The sequence below is a fragment of the Fukomys damarensis genome, unplaced genomic scaffold (assembly GCF_012274545.1).
Source record: "Fukomys damarensis isolate Sample0158 unplaced genomic scaffold, DMR_v1.0_HiC HiC_scaffold_15, whole genome shotgun sequence".
Taxonomy (NCBI): Eukaryota; Metazoa; Chordata; class Mammalia; order Rodentia; family Bathyergidae; genus Fukomys; species Fukomys damarensis.
The window spans coordinates 360,782-369,391 of NW_022900927.1; positions in this window are offsets into that span (position 1 = coordinate 360,782).

Genomic DNA, 8,610 nt, shown 5'->3' on the forward strand with positions numbered 1-8,610 from the left:
TGTTGCTAGGGGCCTAGTTTTGGTGGACTAAGAGGAATTCTGATGGGAGAAGTAACCACTTTAAGAGGTGCTTATATCAGTGTAGCTACATAGGTGTCAAAACCACATGCTCTCAACTCAGTGTAACTATAGAAGTGGTCTCAAAACCATGAGCTGTGAGCTGCTTTTTGAGATGCAGAGGCCCCTCCTTCCTACCTCTTAAAGGGGTCCAGTCCCCTAAGCTGACTCTACCCAGAGGTCCCTAAATTATGAAGCTGATTAGCCATATGAGGATAGTTTGATAAAGACAGTGTATATCAGTCTTTCTGGGCTACTATCCAGAGAAAGAAACACTTGTGATCTGTATGACTGGAACTTGTTGCAGGACACTCATTTTCTGTACTGTGACACTGTTTTAAGTGCTTATTGCAAGCCACTAACTTTTTATCAGAACCACCTAATAGGTCAAAATCCAGAATTGCAAGAACTTTGTTGTGATGGAAGGGATGAGATCAAAACTGAAATCCAAGCTCTTAGGGAGTTTCTACTTTAATGGTGGAAGACAGACAATAAATATATTTAAAATGTATATTTTTTATTTATTTGTTTGTTTGTTTGTACCAGGAATCAAACTCAGGGCCTTGAGCTTGCCAAGCAGGCACTATACCACTGAGCTACATCCCTGGCCCTAAAATGTATATTTAGGAACTAGCAACAATGTAAGGAAAAGATGAATGGAGGTTGAAGAGGGAGGTCTGAATGAGGAGAGGTAGACTCAGCACAGGCAACTGGGAAAGTGTCTAGGCCCAGAGAACTGCAGGGACAAGAGCCTGGAAGGAGAGGGATCTGATGTGACAACAGACCCGTGATGAATGTTGGAAGCAACAGACATGCTCAGCACCCTGGTTGGGTCATGGCGCAGTGTACAGTATACATGTATCAGAACATCATATTGTATCCCATCATAAATACGTGCAATTATGATGTAGCCGTTAAACATCAAAGCTCTAAAAAATAATCTTGCTCCCAGATTGGAAAGACACAGGAACATATGCAAGCAGTGAAATAAATTTGCCTTGGACATTCCTTCATCCTAAGAAACAAAAAAGTTAAGGCAAGCATTTCAGTCCTCTGTGGGTCGGTAAACTGGGCATGAACAGACCCTGGAGTCATCTCTTGAAGTTAAGTATAATCCTGCTTTGAATATCCCTGGAAGGCTACCCCACCAATTCATGTTTCTTGGTGTATAATGACCCCGTCAGTATGAATGCTGTACAGAATAGTGTAGTAGAGTAAAAATACCCAATTTGGAATCAGATGTGAGTTTGAGTCCCAGGCTCAGAAAAGTAGTCATGTGCCTTGGCTCTTTGTCTTCTTACATGTAAATGGGGATGGCTTCAACTAACTCAAAAAAGACAAAATTTGTGAAATATGTTATGTATTAAAATTAAGTTACCCCAATTTCACAGAACTAAGTACTCACAAATAGCTGGAAGCTAAAAATCAAAGATTTACTTATTTTTTTCTTAAGTGAAAATAAAAACGTGAAGCTTTTGCTGATATTAAAAACACTGCATCAGGCCAGTGACATGTATCTGTAACCCCTCCTTCTGAGAGGCTGAGGCAGAAGGATCATAAGTTCAAACCCAGCCTGGACAACTTAGCAACTTAGTGACACCCTATCTCAAAATGAAATAACGTAAAGTCTGGGAATGGAGCTCAGTGCAAAGGCCTTGGATTGAAACTCTCTACAAAAATAAAATTAAATTTAAAATTTTGAATTATAGAAGTGAAATTTGAGTACAGAAAGCAGTCGTTGGGCATCTCACCTCCACCCCTGTGGTGGTTTAGATTTCAAATACCTCTTGTGTTCTGAGGTGACTGGATTGGGGGTGCTACCGATGGCTTGCTGTTACCAGGTGAGGTCTGATTGGAGGAGATTGGTCACTGGGGGTGTGTCCGGTAGAGGGTTGATCTCTTCCTTTTCCTCCCTTCTGTCTACTTCCTAGCTTCCATTGAAGCAGGATTTAGAGAAGAACAAGCTCTTCCCAGTGCCCCCCCCTTGTAGCTGTAACTCCTTATTCTGGTAAAATTGACAACTATGACCTGTAAACAAAGTTTATGACATTCTGCTCTCATGTGATTCATAAGACTCTGTCTTCTTACAAGGCTGAATTACAAAATTGCCCTTGTCCAGTTCCAGTAAACTCACTACATCACTAGAAAAACCACCACCCCGCTTTGATCAAATTATAAAAGCTAGAACTTTTCTTTGTTCAATGCTTTTCCTTTAAACAGGAGTTTGTTGAGCTCCTAAACCTGAGAGAGATCTTTCTGATTCCAATTGATAACTCCTGTCTTTTGGATTTTGCAACATTTCTGGTGACCAGAAGGCACTAGAGAGGATAGAGTTGCTGTCTTCTTTGCCTGCAGGCATGAGAGGGGCCTGAGCTATGGGAATCCTGAAACCTCGGGTACCACCAGATGAGACTTCAGTTTTGAGAATGAATCAGCCCTCCCACAGCCCATAACCCATCCCTCACCCCCAACCCCTGCCACCAACACAATGGAACCTGTTGGGATTCTGGGTGATTCTGGAACAACAGCACACTACAGGTCCATAGTAAGGTTTCAGGGTCCAGAAAAAACCTGTTCCCTTAGGATGGCAGGGGAGTAATCTGATATAGACTGAGTCAGATAAAACCTACAATCCCAAGTGGAACACAGGGCTGGCCTGAAATAAGAGGGACTCTTGTGGGAGAGGCCCACAATGAGAATGGTTCAGAAAAGGTTCACAAAAGTTTTTGAAAAAATAATGGGAATAGAGAAGTACATGAGTACACATGAACAAATGGGATAAAATGCTGGGAAACTGCAGGAGAGAACAGAGTGACACAGTGAGGGGCACTCCTGGCTTCAGGAGCCCCAAGGGCAATTTACTTGGTGTCACTAGCCACACTGACACAGCTCCAGCCTGGGGCTGGATGGCCAAGATCAGAGAACTGCAACCAATCCTGCTGGGCCTAAGGAAGTTTCATAGGAGGAATCCAATGACAAATTGTAGCTAATTGAGAAATGTACTTTTGGCTTCCAATTTGAATTGATGTTTAAATTGGTGTGCTTATAGTATTTCTTGTGCATTGCAAATTCTTAAATTGTAATTATAGGGTTAATTTGCCTCTGCTCTGACTCAAGTTTACTTGAGGTCTGTTTGCAGCCAGTCACATTTAAAAATGTAACAATCTGGGCCAGGGATTTAGCTCAGTGGTTCCGGCCTGCCTGCCTTGCAAGCACAAGGACTTGAGTTATACCAAAACATACCAAAGCAAAATTAAAAAACAATAAAATATAACAATCCAAGAACAAAGGAAAAGAGGTCACTAAAATCTCAGTAGCTACAGCCAAGTTTGTTATAGAAGGTTTATAGTGAGATGGAAGAAAATATAAAGAAGGCTAGAAGAGATATACTTTTGATGTGAGAGGATTTTGTATAATGAAAGTTTTGTCCTATTAGAAAGATTAAAAAAAAGTGATAATGACAAGAACATTGGAAAGTTTATGTATGTCGAGAAAGCATGCATAAGTAATTTATCAGAGGAAATATGTATGTTTGCTTGTTGATTTGGTGAAAGCCCATGCTGTTCCTTCTAAAAGCTTCTTGTTGATCAAAAGACTAACACATATATAAGGTTGCTTGTTAATTTGATGGAGCTCAGATTGTTCCTAAAGCAAAAGTGATTGAGAAAATGATTTATACCACAACAGAGTGGATATGGGAGAAAAAGCATCAAATCCACCCCATTAAAATGTATATTTTTTTAAAAAACCTTTAAAAGATGTTATATGGAATAAAGCTGAACCTCCCAACCACATAAAAACTCTTTATAAAATAAATTGGCCCTATTTTATTGTTGGGTGGCCAGCCAATTAGATGTGGACAGACAATTAGATGTGTGCATGGTGTGATAACCAGGGACAGAGGATGGCCAAGACACCTGGATCAGTTTCCCTAAATTGATTCCTTATTAAATTGCCACGACCACTCCAGTGGAGTCTGCGTGACAATGCCGGTCACCTGGCAGAAACCAGACCCGAGGTATCGTCCCCACGGGGTTAAGCCTCCTGGAAGTCCTTGGCACACACCGCATGCGAAGTCAGCCGTGAAGAGAATAGCTGTCCTCTCTGCCTGCAGTTTGGGGACATTGGGTTCATTTGTAATTCTGTTCTATTTTGTCTTTATTACTATTTGTTCATTATCTGTAGAATTGTATTCTGGGCCCAGGAAAGGTTAGGAAGAATTAGATGTTCCTAGAGATGGGGAGGTATTGGGGCACAAGAGGACGGGCGGCCAAAGTGCTGACCCTGAGCCCCGGACTGTGAAGTCCTGAAGGTGATCCTGAAGGTGACATGCTGAAGCCAGTCCTTTGTTTTACAAAGTTCCCCTTCTGACTGCGTATAGGTGTGGTCTTACCTTGATTTAATGGTCTTAGCTTTTGTGATGGTATATAGGTGTGGTCTTACCTTGACCTTGTGGTCTTAGTTTTTACAGTACTATTGTCTATCTTTCTCATGCCTGCCTGTGACTGGAATCACTCTTGAGGTGTGCCCTTGAAACTAGTATATAAACACCTGGAGTTAGAAATAAAATTGCAGCAGCTACTACCTTCACTACTCAGTGCTGTGTGGTTTCTGACTGTCACCGCCGAACCTGCTTCCACCTTTCTGAAGATCCCTGTTCTCCATGTGAAATCCAGTCTTTGCTCCCCTACGGTCGGTAGCATTAAATATAGTCCAGACTCAACCAGCCTGGCTATAGCCCTGCTTACAGGCATATTATAAAATGCCTAAGCTATGCCCTGGGCAGAAGGGAGAGAAGACTCAGTCTTACCAAGTCTCAACAATAAAAGAAAACAGCAAAAGGGACCAAAAAGAATCAGTTCTTTAAGAGCAGCAAGAAGAGGCAAAACCCTTTCCCTCTTATGTTCCAATTTACCTCCCCAAGCCAGCCCACAGGGAAACAGGATCAGATACAGTGAGCCCTGAACCCCACGTGAGGAGGACAAGCCAGAGTCAATGCCCCAAGAAGAAAATGGGGAAAGACCAGACAATCTACTTTCAGTTGGGCTAAGTCAGGGCTTTACAGATGCCCCTCTGAGAGACAAAGAGACCTGTTTAGCATGATATGGAAGACCAAATTTGAGCGAGTAACACATTGGTCTACTAGCCCTTCTCAACCACTGATCTCCTCACCTGGAAACATCATACTTCCTCCTATACAGAAAAGTCCCAAGCCCTCATAGATTTAATACAGTCCATTTTCCAGACACATAATTCAATGTGGCCAAATTGCAGCTTCTCCTTGTTAGGGAATTGATCATGTTAAAGTATGCTGTGACGCCACCATCACAGACTGCATTTTCCTGGTGCTTCTTGGCTCTTAGAATGACTTGATGCTCTTATCTTTAGTTTCTCTCCCACCAAGGCCACAGCGAGACAGAGAAGTTGAAACCTGCTTCTGCAGGGCTGAACCCATAAGACAACCTGGCCTGTGATAGGTTAAAAGTAGCCCACTCCTCATGAATAAGCAATAGACCAGCCCAAAACCAATAAAAGGACCTTCCTTTCTTTGTTCTTTTCTTCTTCTTCTTCTTCTGCCCCTCTCTGCTCCTGCTCCCTGAATAAAATCTCCAGTCGGACCTCTCAGTGTGTGCATGGCCTAGTTGTTGAGTGTCACTATTCCCTTTCACTCCTGATACTGTTTAATATTGAGGAATGATGGAGAATGACTCAGGCAGCTCTCCCCTGGTTGGAACACCATGCCCCAGAGGGCATGTTAAATGTACAAGCATATGCCCAGGGCCAATTTCTAGAGGCTGACCCAAACTGGGATCTGAACAACGCAGGGCAATTAAAAGCTCTTACAGAAGTACTGGGAGGCCCTCCTACAAAATCTCAAAGAGGGTAGGAAAAAGCCAATAAATATTGGAAAGATCTCAGAAATACTCCAGGGAATGGATGAAAGTCCCAGCCAGTTTTATGAAAGACTTTGTGAAGCATTTCAGCTCTATACCCCATTTAGCCCCAAGGTTGCTGAGAATCAGCACAGAGTAAGTGCTACCTTAGCTCAGGGAGACATCAGGCACAAACTACAGAAATTAGGGTTTTGCTGATATGAATGCAACCTAGCTCTTGGAGGTGGCCACCAAGGTATATGCTGATAGACAAAATGAGAGGCTAACCAAAAGCTCAAAAGAAAACAAATCTGTTGGCAACAGCACTCTCAGGAAAAAAAGATAATAATAATAATAATAATAATAATAATAATAATAATAATGGGAAAAGGAATGGACACAAACTAAATAGGAGCCAAACCAAGCCAAGATTTGCCAGTTGACCAAAGCTAGATTGTGATCAATGTGCATGATATAAATGTTAGGGACCTGACACTGCCATCACAGGCTGCATTTCCTGGTGCTTCTTGGCTCTTAAAAGACCTCATGCTCTTATCTTTAGTTTCCACTCCCCAAAAGGCCACAGCGGTCTGGAGAGGTTAAACCTGTTTCTCTAGGACCAAACCCATAAAGGGCAACCTAGCCTGTGATAGGTTAAAGGTAGCCCACTCCTCATAAATAAGCAATAGCCCACCCCAAAAATGATAAAAGGACCTTCCTTTCTTCTTCTCTTCTTCCCTCTCTCCTCTCTCCCTAACCTGCCTTCCCTAATAAAATCTCCTGTCAGACCTCTCAGTGTGTGGCCTAGTTGTTGAGCGTCCTTGTGCCTCTACAATAAAAAGTATGAGTACTGGAAAAATAAATGTCAAAAAAATGATGCCCAGCTACCTTGTTAAAGGGAAACTCATCCCAAAAGCTATGGGCTCAAATTACCTTCAGGCTACAAAGAAAGATGACTTTCAGCCTGTCTGGACCAAAGTACGTGGTATTAACCCTTACTGTCCCACAGGCAAAAAAATGAAAATTATATTTAAGCAAATCACAAAAGCCAGGAATAGAAAGGTTTACATGGACTGTCACATGAAATTCCTGGGGTGCAAGCTGAAGACAACCCACTGGGGCTATCTGTAAATCAAACTGGTAGTAACAGATTTAAAGCTGGGAGCAACTCCAGTTCAAATTCACCAATACCCTGCCCCTCAGAAGCCATACAAAGCATTCAAGGACACTGAAAGTGGATCTTAGCCAGGCAGGGTAGTGCATGCCTGTAATCTCAACACTAGGTAGGCTGAGTCAGGAGGATTACTGCTGAAAGGGAATTCTGCAAGGAAATTTTGCTCCTATAGTTCAAGCTGGACTTGCTACAGGAAACTCTCTACTTGAAATTTTTCTCTGTTCAATATGTCTGGGCCTGCCCTGCTTCACATGGCTAGACATGTCCAAGCCAACTTTCACATCTCAGGAATGTCTGTCTCCAGGAGAGTTTTGTCATTTCACCAGAATGTAAATGAAATAGGCCTCATACCTTAAATCATCCAATGAGCATGTTACCAGTATTATTTATGAGCAAATACCATGACTGAGCCCACTTGTTAATGCATGTTCAATTTCTGTAACCAATGAATGTATACCAAAGTTGCCTCACTTGAAACACCCCCTCCTAGAATGTATATCTTCTTTGTTCAAGTGTGGGATGGGGCCGGTCTCTACATGTGAATGCAGACTGGACCGCTAGTGTAATTAAACTTACTGCTCTGTCTCTACAGCTTCTGGTGTGCTTCCACCCTCCTGGACTAGCAAATACAAGCCATATAAATCAAATGGAGGTCTACTGCTTCACTGCAAGATCAAAGGCAGCCTGAGAGTTTAAGGCCAGCCTGACTACAGTGAAACCCTGTCTCAAAATGGTTCTTAGAACATGAAACCTTGGCTAAAGGCCAGCCATCCAGGAAAACCCTGCTCCTGCTAGTACATAAGCCAAGGATAAATAAATACAGATCAGTACAGGCCAAATCCATGCACACGAATGGGACTTATTCCAGCAAATACTGCCTGGCTTATCTGCTTGGATTTAAGGGATGCATTTTTCTGTCTGCATCTTGCACCAGTAAGCCAGCCCATCTCTTCATTTCAATTGAAGGATCCTGTCACAGGCACAAAAAAAGCTAATCTGCACCAGGCTTCCTCAAGGGCTCAAAAACTCTCCTACAATCTTTAGAGGGGCACTAGCTACCAAACTCAAAGCTTTCATCACACCAGGAGACAATTACACCGTGCCGCAGTATATAGATGACCTCTTCCTGGCAGCCCCAACCTGAGGGGACTATCATTAAGCAATCAAGGACCGCCTTCATTTGGAAGTCTTCTTTGGAAGACTATATATAAGGTGTCCAAGAAAAGGACACAAATTTGCTGACAAAATGTCAAATATTTAGGCTTCATAATGACTCAGGGAGAAAACCAATTAAGCACAGAAAAACAGGCTGTAATCTCTCCTAGCCCCAACACCCAGTGCCAAATAAGAGTTTCTGGGAATAATGGCATTCTTCTATATCTAGATCCCAGATTTCTCACTTATGGCTAAGCCTTTATATAAAGCCATGAGGGATATAAAAAGGAGCCCCTCCTCTGGGAAGCTGACCAGGAGAAAACATTTAAATAAGTAAAAAAAAAAAAAAAA